The following is a 14232-nucleotide window of genomic DNA, read 5'->3' as shown; positions in this document are numbered from 1 at the left end:
TCTGATTTACCCTTGTTATTGTTGCTGTGGAAGCTTTCGTGTGCATCGTCAGTTGCTCCATTGATGTATAGTTCGTCTCTTGCAGGATTTTGTTATTCCCAAACTACTAGGATACTACATGTGTGTTGAAGCACAATAACAGACACCTCAGCTTGCTCAAGCTATATCGCTTGTTTTTTTTATGTTGGCATGCTCCTGTAGTTGCTAAATGGCTGAGTGGCTGATTTTAATACCGTGAATACAATTACTTATATAAAACTTGAATAAAAAATTTCTTGTGGTGACCATTTTCACAGCAGCTGTATATAAATAGCGAAAGTTTAAAAATACACCTTTTCATGCTGTACACATTTTTTATTTTATTTATGCACCCAAACACGTTTCACCTTATTTAGAAGGCATCTTCTGTGGTTGTCCTGAAGTATTACATGATTTTATCGTTTGTACACGTCACAGATTTAAAACAATTCATAGAAATTTTTATAATAAGATTTTATGTAAGAAGTGTCTAACTCATCTTTATCATGATCTCACTGCAGTTGCTCGCAGGTTATTCTAGCTCTGTCTAGCGATTTTGTTGCTCGGTCACCGGTCAGGTATCTGCGACCGCTGCAAAGCCTGCAGGCACTGACCAAAAAACCTCCCTTCTCCCTGAAGATACCTGTCGCATTCACTCCCCTAGCTCAGCTGGCTCCGCTATGAATTTTTCACACACCCTCGATGGCCCACAGTTGCTAATGTCCAACAGCTGCACATTCATGAGTTTTGCAGCCGCATGAACTAAGTTCCACATTGCACATGCAATTGTGCAGTTCCTGCTAGCTGATCTCGAGCAGTTCAGCCTAATATTACAAGACATGGATATGAATGTAGTACTTCCATCTAAACCCAATTAAACCTGACCGAACCTAATATTCCCTGAAGTTTGGTAACTCTCGGTGTCTCGACGGTTAAATCTCTACAAGACATAACAGATGTAACCAGTGGGGGAGGTGGTGGAATAGGGCATACATGCGTTTTTATGTATCATCTGCTCTACCACACGTCCCACAGTAATGAAGACAAAAAATTGGAGTATAAATTCACAGAGATCAAAACCCTCAAAATAAAGTGCCTGATATGTTTCTTATACAAACCCCCTAGAGTAGGAGCTTTGACCTGCTCCGCAACTGCTCTTTCACGTCTCGAATCGACATAGAAGCATATAATTCTAGCTAGTGAACTTGACATACGTTTTCTACGTAATAGACCTTCCAGAATGAAATTTAAACGGTTGCTGTTTTCTTTAAAGGTGTCGCTAGTTCAGATTGCTCCTAACATGATATAAACAGTCCTCACACTCCCGTAGATATATTTGCAGTGACTATACCATATAGAGTAATTCGTACCTGTCAGATATGTGCACCTGCAGTGTCTGCCCATGCTATACTTTTGCCGGCCATTGTGGCCGACAGGTTCTAGGCGCTTCAGTCCGGAACCGCGCTGCTCCTACTGTCGCAAGTTCGAATCCTGCCTGGGGCATGGATGTGTGTGATATCCTTAGGTCAGATAGGTTTAAGCAGTTCTAAGTCTAGGGGACTGATGACCTCATATGTTAAGTCCCATAGTGCTTAGAGCCATTTGAACCATTTTTGCTATGATCTTCATGATGTGCTCGATAGAATGTCCGAGAAAGGAACTGCAACTAACCAAATACCAAAACCTCCGAGTCATTAAACTAAGGTGACAAAAGGCGCGGGGTATCTGCTAATATAGTGTCGGGCCTACTTTTGCCTGCCGTAGTGCAGCATCTCGACGTGACATGGACTCAACTAGTCGTAGGAACTCACCTGCAGAAATATTGAGCTACGTTGCCTCTGCAAAAGTGTTGCCAATGCAGGACGTTGAGCAAGAGCAGACCTCTCAGTTATGCTGGTTAAATATTCGATGGGATTCATGATGGGCGATCTGTCTGGCCAGATAATTGGCTCAGACTATCCAGAATCTTCAACGAACAAATCGTAATTAACTGTGATCGAGTGACATGACATCGCTGTGTCGGAACGCCATGTCCATCAATGGCTGAAGCTGAAGCCTTAACCATTTCTATTCAACGATCGGTTCAGTTTGACCAGAGGACGCTGTCGATTCCGTATAAACACATCCCATTCATTATGGAGCCACCAACTGCTTGCACAGTGCCTTATTAACAAACAGGATCAAGACTTTCTGGCGTCTGCTCCACTCTCGAACCCTACCAACAGCTCTTACCAACTGAAACAGGCACTCATCTGACCAGGTCACTGTTTCCAGTCAGTTTAGTTCACCTGATTTCGTTACGAGCCCAGGAGAGGCGCTCCATTTTACTTGTCAGTCCTAGCGGCCTAAATTTCTCGCCAAGTGCAGTTCAATGGTTTCGCTCATAAGTGGTCTCCGCAGCATTGCCTCATGTCCGACCCCATAAAGTCACAAAGGAGGCAGATATTTCCATCAGTTTTGCCCTACTGAAAATACCACATCTACACTGACGATCTCTAGTTGTATCTAAGCACAAAACCGATAAATCTGAAGAAATCTGTCGAGAATCTCAATACCGACCTGTACGCACTTTCAAAATGAGAGCAGGATATAGGGTTAAAGTTCAACCCATCCAAAAACCAAGTGGTACTAGTTGGTTCAAATGGGTCTGAGCACTATGGAAATGAACTTCTGAGGTCATCAGTCCCCTAGAACTTAGAAGTACTTAAACCTAACTAACCTATGGACATCACACACACCCATGCCCGAGGCAGAATTCGAACCTGCGACCGTAGCGGTCACGCGGTTACAGACTGAAGCCCCTAGAACCGATCGGCAACGCCGACCGGCCTACTAGTTGGTCATTGTAGGCTCATTAATCCGAAATATCAGGAATCACTACCGTTTTTAACCCCAAATGGGGCAAATATCAACTTCTATGGTTCATCAGAGAGATGGAAATATAAGTTGGACTGAGCATGTAACTGTAGTGTACAACAAGGCATCAGTGTCTCTCTATGCGCAACGAAAATGCGTAGGTTAGATCTTAAATAGTGGCAACACTGCTGTGGAGACACTATACCATGGAATCTACTGATGTTGTCGTTGTATTTTGTTCTTCAGTCCTGAGACTGGTTTGATGCAGCTCTCCATGCTACTCTATCCTGTGCAAGCTTCTTCATCTCCCAGTATCTACTGCAACCTACATCCTTTTGAATCTGCGTAGTGTATTCATCTCTCGATCTCCCTCTACGATTTTTACCCTCCACGCTGCCCTCCAATACTAAATTGGTGATCTCTTGATGTCTCAGAACATGTCCTACCAACCGATCCTTTCTTCTAGTCAAGTTGTGCCACAAACGTCTCTTCTCCCCAATACTATTCAATACCGCCTAATTAGTTATATGATCTACGCATCTAATCTTCAGCATTCTTCTGTAGCACCACGTTTCGAAAGCTTCTATTCTCTTCTTGTCCCAACTATTTATCGTCCATGTTTCACTTTCATACATGGCTACACTCCATACAAATACTGTCAGAAACTTCTTCCTGACACTTAAATCTATACTCGATGTTAACCAATTTCTCTTCTTCAGAAACGCTTTCCTTGCCATTGTGAGTCTACATTTTATATCCTCTCTACTTCGACCATCGTCAGATATTTTGCTCCCCAAATAGCAAAACTCCTTTACTACTTTAAGCGTCTCATTTCCTAATCTAATTCCCTCAGCACCACCTAACTTAATTCGACTACATTCCATTATCTTCGTTCTGCTTTTGTTGATGTTCATCTTATATCCTACTTCCAAGACACTATCCATTCCGTTCAACTGCTCTTCCAAGTCATTTGTTGTCTCTGACAGAATTACACTGTCATCGGCGAACCTCATAATTTTTATTTCTTCCCCATGGATTTTAATACATACTCCGAATTTATCTTTTTTTCCTTCCCTGTTAGCTCTCTAGCTCGACTCTTCTAATTGCCGTCTGGTTTCTGTACAAATTGTAAATAGCCTTTCGCTCCCTGTATTTTACCCCTGCCACCTTCAGAATTTGAAAGCGAGTATTCCAATCAACATTGCCAAAAGCTTTCTCTAAATCTACAAATGCTACAAACATAGGTTTGTCTTTCCTTAATCTAGCTTCTAAGGAAAGTCGTACGGTCAGTAATGCCTCACGTGTTCCAATATTTCTACCGAATCCAAACTGATCTTCCCCAAGGTCGGCTTCTACCAGTTTTTCCATTCGTCTCTAAGGAATTCGCGTTAGTATTTTGCAGCTGTGAGTTATTAAACCGATTGTTCGGTAATTTTCACATCTGTCAACACCTGCGTTCTTTTTCTTCTTGAAGTCCGAGGGTATTTCGCCTGTCTCATACATCTTGTTCACTAGATGGTAGAGTTTTGTCAGGTTTGGCTCTTCCAAGGCTGTCAGTAGTTCTAATGGAATGTTGTCTACTCCCGGGGCCTTGTTTCGACTCTCAGTGCTCTCTCAAACTCTTCACGCAGTATCATATCTCCCATTTCATCTTTATCTACATCCTCTTCCTTTTCCGTAATATTGTCCTCAAGTACATTGCTCTTGTATAGACCCTCTATGTACTGCATCCACCTTTCTGCTTTCCCTTTTTCGCTTTGAACTGGGTTTCCATCTGGGCTCTTGATATTCATGCAAGTGGTCCTCTTTTCTCCAAAGGTCTCTTTAATTTTCCTACAGGCAGTATCTATCTTACCCCTAGTAAGATAAGCCTCTACAGCCTTACATTTGTCATGGTATCTACTACTGTCGCTGATAGCACATGATGTTGACTTACCTACCTTACCTCCGAGGAAATGGACTCTCCCGTCCCCGTGCACACAGTCGAGGGAAACACAGTCCCTTGTGAGCGAGCGTTCTAACGTAACGGTGTCACTACGTTTTCAAAACAGGGACAACGGAGTTGTATCAATATTGAATGTGCCAGAGGTCGTACAGCACGACAGTGCCATCAAAGTCTTCAAGAAGCGTTCGGGGAATCTTCATTGCCGTACAGAACAGTGGCACATTGGGTAAAAGCCGTCAACGAAGGTCGGCAAACTGTGGCAGACATGCAACGGGCAGGTTGTCCTAGCGTCTCTGAAGAAGTGCATGCTGTTGCCGCGTTAGTGGACAGTGGACGCCGTACGATTCGTGAGTTCGCCTACAAAACCGGATTAGGGTATACGACTGTGCTTCGCATCCTGAAGGAACCCCTGGGCATGCGAAAAATTGCATCACGATGGGTTCCGCATGACTTGACGGAAATGCAGAGATGGAAGCGTTACGACACTGCTCAGACGCACTGGGAGCGCTGTGAGTGACAAGGAGAGGCTTTCTTACGCCGTATCGTAACTCTGGATCACACATGAGTCACATTGTACGAGCCAAAATTGATACCCCAGTCCAACGAATAGCGTCATCATGAGTCGCAGCGAAAGTCGAAAGTGCGTCAGAGCCCCAGTATGGTGCAAGTTATGGTGATTCTCGTGTACAACTGTGATGGTGTTATACTAACGCATTACGTTCCTCCACGGCAGACCGCCAATGCACAGTATTACTGTTCGTTTTTGGAGAATCACGTGCGACCAGCTTTGCGAAAGAAGCGGCGACACTTTCTGCGCAACCCACCCATCGTTTTGCATGACAATGCGCGGGCGCATACAGCGTAAGCTGTGGCTGCTCTTTTCGGTCGATGGGACTGGGAAGTACTGTACCATCCACCATACTCCCCGGACTTAAATCCTTGTGGCTTTGATTTTATCCCGAAGATGAAGGCAAAACTTCGTGGCATTCGATTCAGAACTGTTCCAGAGATTCTACAGGCAGTAGACCGCTCCATTCGCACCATCAACAGAACATGCTCTGCTAACGGTATACTAAGCCCTCCACATCACTGGCAACTGGTTCTACACAACGCTGCTGACTGCTTTGAAGGACAGTTAACAGGTGCAAACGTAATAACTCTTTTGTATCGGTTATGAATAAATAGTTGCCACTATTTAAGTTGCAACGCTCGTATAAATAAACTTTTCGCTAGTGATCTGAAAAAAAAAAACTAATACAAATACTTATACTACCAGTTATTGATTACAGATATATTTTCCTGCAAGGCCTTTATCATGAAAGCTCACGGCCCCTGGAACTGGTTACGAATTCCTGTGTTCGTCATATCTCTGCTATAACCGATACTCTGATCACATGTCACCATCATACGCACAACTATCCTGGCTGCGTGCAGATAATCACAGAGATTTCCATACTCTCTGTCTTCTCTACTGTCTTATCAACGAACACTGTCCCTCATATCTCTCTTCGACGTTCAAGCTCTTGTCTGAACAACATGGCAGAAACACCCGTTCCCATCAGAGAAAAATCCTTTATGACTCACTCCATCGTTCAGCTACTTTTCCGAACTACTTGTAGCAGGAGCCCCACTATGGAATAACTTTTCGTATCATATTAGAGCTTCAGATGGCAGTTAATGATGTACCTTCTATAGGAACAATAAGGATTACTATTATCCTTGTACACTTTCATTATCCTTGTACGTCCTTTCCAGTATTTCCCAGTATTCTTAGCTGGTGCAGCCTCCTTAAATTTCCGTTCGCCGGAACTCACTATATCAAAGAACATCTGTTTTCTTCACCTAACAATTTTTTGTATCTGCCACTATCATTATTATTAATATTACCTTCATCTCTACTAGTGGTACCAGCCGCAATACTGCAGTACAAGTACTGCCAGTATTAACTTTATTAATTCCTAGTGAGTATTATTTATTACATTGCCACAATCCTTTAGTGATATTAAAATTATTTTTCCTTGTGTAACTATGGTGTAAAAGAATACAGTACGAGTGAAATCTGGTCTGATGTAAGACAGAGCCCGACAGCCCTAATCAGATAAGGCTAAATAAATAAATAAGTAAGTAAACAAATAATTCATGATCAACACGCCGAACAGTTTTATGCCATCTAGAAAACTGGTTGAAAGTTGAAGTTTTCTACCTTTTTCTTTGTCTAAGGTGTCAATCGTTTTTGAAGTGTTGTCACTTTTCTCAATTTTTGCTTTCGATTGTTCTATTTGCGTGTGCCCTTAGAACTAATACCTGATAAAGAAAATTTACTTAAGGCAGAAATAATTCAACGTTACTTCATTGCAATGTGATATCATGAGCAACCAATAGAGCAATGCTGTGTACATGGAGCACGCAACGTCGCTTCGAAGGTGAGCAAATATCGACACGTGCCAGTTAATGTCGCGTGTTCACGTCTCATGTCGGGTCACCTAGTGAAGTGGTTTAGTGTTTATGTGCACCATCCATTTTCGTAAACTATCTGCAATGATAGTGACAAGTCGTATTTTGCTGAGGAAGGCCACACTAGTGAAAGTCTTACTGGCTCTCAAGGGAAGGGTTTTCGCATTCCTATTGACAGTGGGACATGTGGAAATTAAGGGATACAAAAAAACTGATGGAATAACCAAGGAAGATTGTAGGAGTGACAGAGAACAGCGAACGGTCATACGTGTACGTATTTCATGCAGCAATAGGAACAGACTGGAGACGATGTTACTGCTGGCAGTGAAAGTTATACTCTGGCTGCCCACAGCGTTTCTCCTCCTGGTCACAGCGACAGGATGAAATCAGGATGAAATCTCTGCATGTTTATTTTACTGCTTATTTTTACCCTGTAGCTGGAAACTGAAACAGACCATATTATTCCACATAAAATTTTGATTTAAACACTTAATATAAGGATAAAGCTGTTTTTACAGAAAGGGGTGTAAAGTGACAGACAGACCACAAAGAGCAAGAGAGAGAGAGAGAGAGAGAGAGAGAGAGAGAGAGAGAGAGAGAGAGAGAGAGAGAGAGAGAGACAGACAGACAGACAGACAGAGAGAGAGAGAGAGAGAGAGAGAGAGAGAGGTAGTGGAAAAACTGAAAATAAAATACCTAACCAGGGAGGATAACAGAGATCAGACGAAGAGACAAAGAGATGGAATAATAAATTGTTATAACTATACGTCTTCATACATAATATGTTTCAGTCCTGGCACACGGTAAACTACATCGAAATCCCCCATATTCACACCATAGATACTCTGATTTAAAATTTATTAATGCCTTATACAAATCCACATATTTTTTATAAGTTGAGAGCTACTATATCTTTTTCTTGCTTGTTCGTTTTATTCTATTTCTTATCGGACTGTTATTCCTTGACACGCCTACACATAGATGAGGAGTTATAGAGGCCGTATTGTAATGGTACATATCCTGATCACTAACAACCATACTTACTATTGTCCTTGAGAAGGTATCGAGACAGGGAAAATTGCCTGCTTCGATCTTAAGAAGTACTCCCTCATCCTTTCCTTGGCTCATATCCTCGTTACTTGCGAAATAATACCTAAATTAATGTAGGTTGTTTCTTACAAAGAAGAAAACAGCAACCAGCCACTATTAATACTGCTATTTATTTAAGTGAATAGCGCCGTAACCGGTTTCGAATTGAAAAGTTCATCCTCAGACGGCTGTTCACAATATTTATAAGATGCACTTTACATAATTATCAGTTTTTGATATTTATGCTTCCACTGCACATAAATATCAAAAACTGATAATTATGTAAAGTGCATCTTATAAATATTGTGAACAGCCGTCTGAGGATGAACTTTTCAGTTCGAAACCGGTTACGGCGCTATTCACTTAAATAAATAGCAGTATTAATAGTGGCTGGTTTCTGTTTTCTTCTTTGTAAGAATCAACCTACATTAATTGTATACAGCCACGGCCTCACCATGCCAGTTTTAGACAAAATAGCTTTAATACCTAGATTGTCTGTCTTTTTGTTCTGTTCCTCTTGTTATTGTCATGAATGGCTTGTAACTTTCATCAATACTGCTAGGTAAGATTCCAATTATGTTGATACTGATGCGGTCACGATACTCAGCTAACGTCAGGATCCTCATTCTGTAGGAGGCCTATATAACAAATCCTTTTACATCCAACGACGATCGTGTCCAGATGTAAGGCATCTTTCCATTTTTAAGACCTGAGACTGTTTGGTCTGGGTGTATATATCTTGGGGTATTTTAAGTGAGTAGGTGCTGTCTGGCCCCATAGGCAACTGAACGTGTATTACGTCCTTGGTTTTCCAAATGTACGAAAGTTTTGACGTTTGCTTTATATTATGAAGGAACCAGGAAGTTCTCCTCTCTGCTTCTGCATTATACAAGATATCCTGCTATATCACTAGAAATGAATGATTTGTTTCCTACCTGTCTACAGATCCTGACCCCCATATCTCCCAAACTTCTCCATGCTTACCTTTTCAATACAATTCCAAACGCTTATCAAACTGATTGGTGTCGTAAAAGTTTTTGTAATAGTGAATAGGGTAGGATCATACGTGTAATTCTGTACATGTCAGTGAAGCGAAGAAAAATAGTTCAGTCTGCTCTTTGTAAAACCTGTGCTGTCTTTATGGTCTGTGAGGCCTTTTACTCAACCAGTACTTTCAATAGCAGCTTCGATTGCGCAGTTGTAAGTACTATTCAGCTACAGAGCAGCTAAAAGTCTTGCTGGGCAACGGAAATTATATCATTGGTGATTTTCACATACACCAGAAACAATTAATGTAGAGTATGGACATTTCGTAAATACGTTTGTCTAGGTAACATATTTCAGTTAATAACGTACACTGCAAGATGACAGGCTATTGTAAGCGCGATATATCCCATTGCAAATGAGAAATTCTGGTACATTAATAACAGGTGTAACTTTCAGAATCTTGACTGCAAAAATGCATGTGTTGTGTCGTACAGGTGCAGGATGTCAGTTTGTTGGATGAAGTTGCATGCCTGTTGCACTTGGTTTATAAATGAAAATGTCGTGTGACTAGGGCCATCGGGTAGACCGTTCGCCGGGTGCAAGTCTTTCGATTTCACACCACCTCGGCGTTTTCGCGTGTATGGGAATGAAATGATGATGATTAGGACAACACAACACCCTGTCCCCGAGCGGAAAAAATCTCCGACTCAGCCGTGAATCGAACCCGGGCCTTTATGATTGACAATCTGTCGCGCTGACTTCTCAGCTACCGGGGGCGGACACTTGGTCAATACAGGGACGATTAATGGTGGTTGTGGATGACACTGGAGTTTTCGTCCGATGATATCTCAAATGTGCTCGATTTTCAGACAGATATTGTAATCGAGCAGACCAAGGCGACATATCATCACGCTGTATAGCATGTTAGGTTACAACAGCGGTATGTGGGAGAGCGTTATCCTGTTGGAAAACACCCTCTTGAATGCTGTTCGTGAATGGCAGTATAACAGGTCGAATCACCAGACTAAACTTACAAATTTACATCCAGGAAGCTTGGGATAACCACGAGAGTGCTCCAGCTGTCATACAAATTGCACCCCAGACCATAACGCCAGGTATAGCGCCAGTGTGTTTAGCACGCGCGTAGGTTGGTGGCAGGTCCTCAAATGGCCTCCTCCTGACCAACAAACGGCCACGAATGGGGCCTAGACAGAACCAGCTTTCATCAGAAGACACAACAGACCTCCATCCTTTCCTCCAATGAACTCTCACTTGACAACAATGAAGTCGAAAATGACGATAGTTTGGGTTAAGTGGAGTGGACGCTACAGGGCATCTGGCTCGGAGCTGTCCTTGAAGTAAACGATTTTTAACAATTCGTTGTGTCACCACGGTGCCAACTGCTGCTGAAATTGCTGCTGCATATGCAGTACGATGTCCCAGAGCTATACACCGAACATGTTGGTCTTCCCTCTCGATAGTTTCATCTGACCGTCCGGATCCCGTACTTCTTTCGACTGCACATTCTCGTGACCACCGCTGCCAGCAATCATGTACTGCAGCTACATTCCTACCAAGTCGTTCTGCAATATCATAGAAGGAGCGTCCAGCCTTTCGAAGACCTATTACAAGACCTCGTTCAAAGAGCGATGGTGATAATGGCGTCTTTGACGTCTTAAAGGCATTCTTGGCCAACATTAACTCAATACGACCAACTTCAAAGGTAACTATCTCGACCGTCATAGCGTGTATTTAAGGAAAACGTGAATAGCATCCTCATATCGGCGCTACTAGCGACAGGCGCGAAATTTGCATATACACTCCTGGAAATGGAAAAAAGAACACATTGACACCGGTGTGTCAGACCCACCATACTTGCTCCGGACACTGCGAGAGGGCTGTACAAGCAATGATCACACGCACGGCACAGGAGACACACCAGGAACCGCGGTGTTGGCCGTCGAATGGCGCTAGCTGCGCAGCATTTGTGCACCGCCACCGTCAGTGTCAGCCAGTTTGCCGTGGCATACGGAGCTCCATCGCAATCTTTAACACTGGTAGCATGCCGCGACAGCGTGGACGTGAACCGTATGTGCAGTCGACGGACTTTGAGCGAGGGCGTATAGTGGGCATGCGGGTGGCCGGGTGGACGTACCGCCGAATTGCTCAACACGTGGGGCGTGAGGTCTCCACAGTACATCGATGTTGTCGTCAGTGGTCGGCGGAAGGTGCACGTGCCCGTCGACCTGGGACCGGACCGCAGCGACGCACGGATGCACGCCAAGACCGTAGGATCCTACGCAGTGCCGTAGGGGACCGCACCGCCACTTCCCAGCAAATTAGGGACACTGTTGCTCCAGGGGTATCGGCGAGGATCATTCGCAACCGTCTCCATGAAGCTGGGCTACGGTCCCGCACACCGTTAGGCCGTCTTCCGCTCACGCCCCAACATCGTGCAGCCCGCCTCCAGTGGTGTCGCGACAGGCGTGAATGGTGGGACGAATGGAGACGTGTCGTCTTCAGCGATGAGAGTCGCTTCTGCCTTGGTGCCAATGATGGTCGTATGGGTGTTTGGCGCCGTGCAGGTGAGCGCCACAATCAGGACTGCATACGACGGAGGCACACAGGGCCAACACCCGGCGTCATGGTGTGGGGAGCGATCTCCTACACTGGCCGTACACCTCTGGTGATCGTCGAGGGGACACTGAATAGTGCACGGTACATCTAAACCGTCATCGAACCCATCGTTCTACCATTCCTAGACCGGCAAGGGAACTTGCTGTTCCAACAGGACAATGCACGTCCGCATGTATCCCGTCCCACCCAACGTGCTCTAGAAGGTGTAAGTCAACTACCCTGGCCAGCAAGATCTCCGGATCTGTCCCCCGTTGAGCATGTTTGGGACTGGATGAAGCGTCGTCTCACGCGGTCTGCACGTCCAGCACGAACGCTGGTCCAACTGAGGCGCCAGGTGGAAATGGCATGGCAAGCCGTTCCACAGGACTACATCCAGCATCTCTACGATCGTCTCCATGGGAGAATAGCAGCCTGCATTGCTGCGAAAGGTGGATATACACTGTACTCGTGCCGATATTGTGCATGCTCTGTTGCCTGTGTCTATGTGCCTGTGGTTCTGTCAGTGTGATCATGTGATGTATCTGACCCCAGGAATGTGTCAATAAAGTTTCCCCTTCCTGGGATAATGAATTCACGGTGTTCTTATTTCAATTTCCAGGAGTGTAGTTACTCGCTATTCGCGAGAGACGGCTCCTGGCACTCGTAAAAAATGTAACACTACATGCTGAAAAAGTTTCTTTCGTATTGTATACCCTCATATCTTGGCTCGATAACAGACTGTATTTCATTTCTTTAATTTTCATAGCTCTAGCGCCCCATAAACTCTAAGTATCCACTTGCATCAAAGAAATATTTCCTGTTTTCAATAATGAAAACTCTTTGCGAGGACTTTGTATCTGGCTCATACATTACTGCCAGAAATTGTGCCGGCCGTGGTGGCCGAGCGGTTCTAGGCGATTCAGTCTGGAACCGCGCAACCACTACGGTCGCAGTTTCGAATCCTGCCTCGGGCATGGATGAGTGTAATGTCCTTAGGTTAGTTAGGTTCAAGTAGGTCTAAGTTCTAGGGGACTGTTGTCCATAGATGTTAAGTCCCACAGTCCTCAGAGCCATTTGAACATTTTTTTTTACAGAAATTGTATTTCAGTTTCAGAGCAAGGATATACGACTCCATGCTTTAGACATTTGTTTATATTTGTTGCATAAGTGTGTCATGTAGTGCTCTCAGTTAAGTCTTGGCAGCAAGGTAAATCTATAAAATCTCTCGTATCTCGTACACAGTTCGAGATAATGAAACTACATGTTTTACAAACGATAGGACGCAAAGAGGTACGCATTTTATCGTATGACCTCTTTACTTATCAAGATGTGGAATCAGATATAGCTTTTTTTTGTGTAAGTTGTTGTACTTTTAGTACGGAATCTAATAGTCCTGAAAGGGGAACTGCAGCGACACGGAACATAAAAATATGTAAGATATTTAATTAAGGAAATTCATCTAATAATGCCAACTGCCCCAGTACTCCCTCCAATATCACTTTTGAAATAGTCTTTATAGGCAGGACATATAATGTCTGACGAGTTCAACTCTGAAACGTGCCGCAATTATCAGTTTCGTCGATATTGATCTCATCCACATTTAATGCGCACGCTATATACCGAGATGTTTAAATAGAATTAACTAGTTTCTCAAATAACAGATTCTTCATTTTTATTAAAGACTGCCTACGTATTCACATCATTTAATTCTCCTATCGACAGTGATTGTTAACATACCAAATACCGGCTCACCGAAAACGCAGTATAAACTTGAAAACTTAATAAACCACGGAACAATGTAGATAGAGAGGTGAAAATTGACACACATGCTTGGAATGACATGGGGTTTTATTAGAACAAAAAAAATTTAATTCACAAAATGTCCGACAGATTGCGCTGGGCAGCAAAACGTCAGTGACTGCGCATGACAATCGTGCATAAAAGGAGCTGTAATGAGAGAGAGAATCAGATGAGCCAGCAGACGGAGCATGTTGACGTTATCTGAAAAGGCGCTTTTGGTGAAGCTGTATTATCAAAATGAGGAATGTGCTAGTTCAGCGTTACGATCCTATCGCCATGGGAAGGGGATTCGAACGGGTAAAGGTCCGTTGACAAATGCAGCTGTAGCGAGAATGATTTCGAAGTTCGAAGCCACGGGTTGTTCAGCCGATAGACCCCGTAGTGGTCGACCAAGCACAAGGCGTAACGCTGCTGAGACAGTTCAGAAAGAAATGGAGACTGTAGCGGGTTCTTCTATGCACGGGGAA

The sequence above is a fragment of the Schistocerca gregaria genome, chromosome 4 (genome assembly GCF_023897955.1).
Source record: "Schistocerca gregaria isolate iqSchGreg1 chromosome 4, iqSchGreg1.2, whole genome shotgun sequence".
Classification (NCBI taxonomy): Eukaryota; Metazoa; Arthropoda; class Insecta; order Orthoptera; family Acrididae; genus Schistocerca; species Schistocerca gregaria.
Note: the sequence above shows the minus strand (reverse complement) of the source record.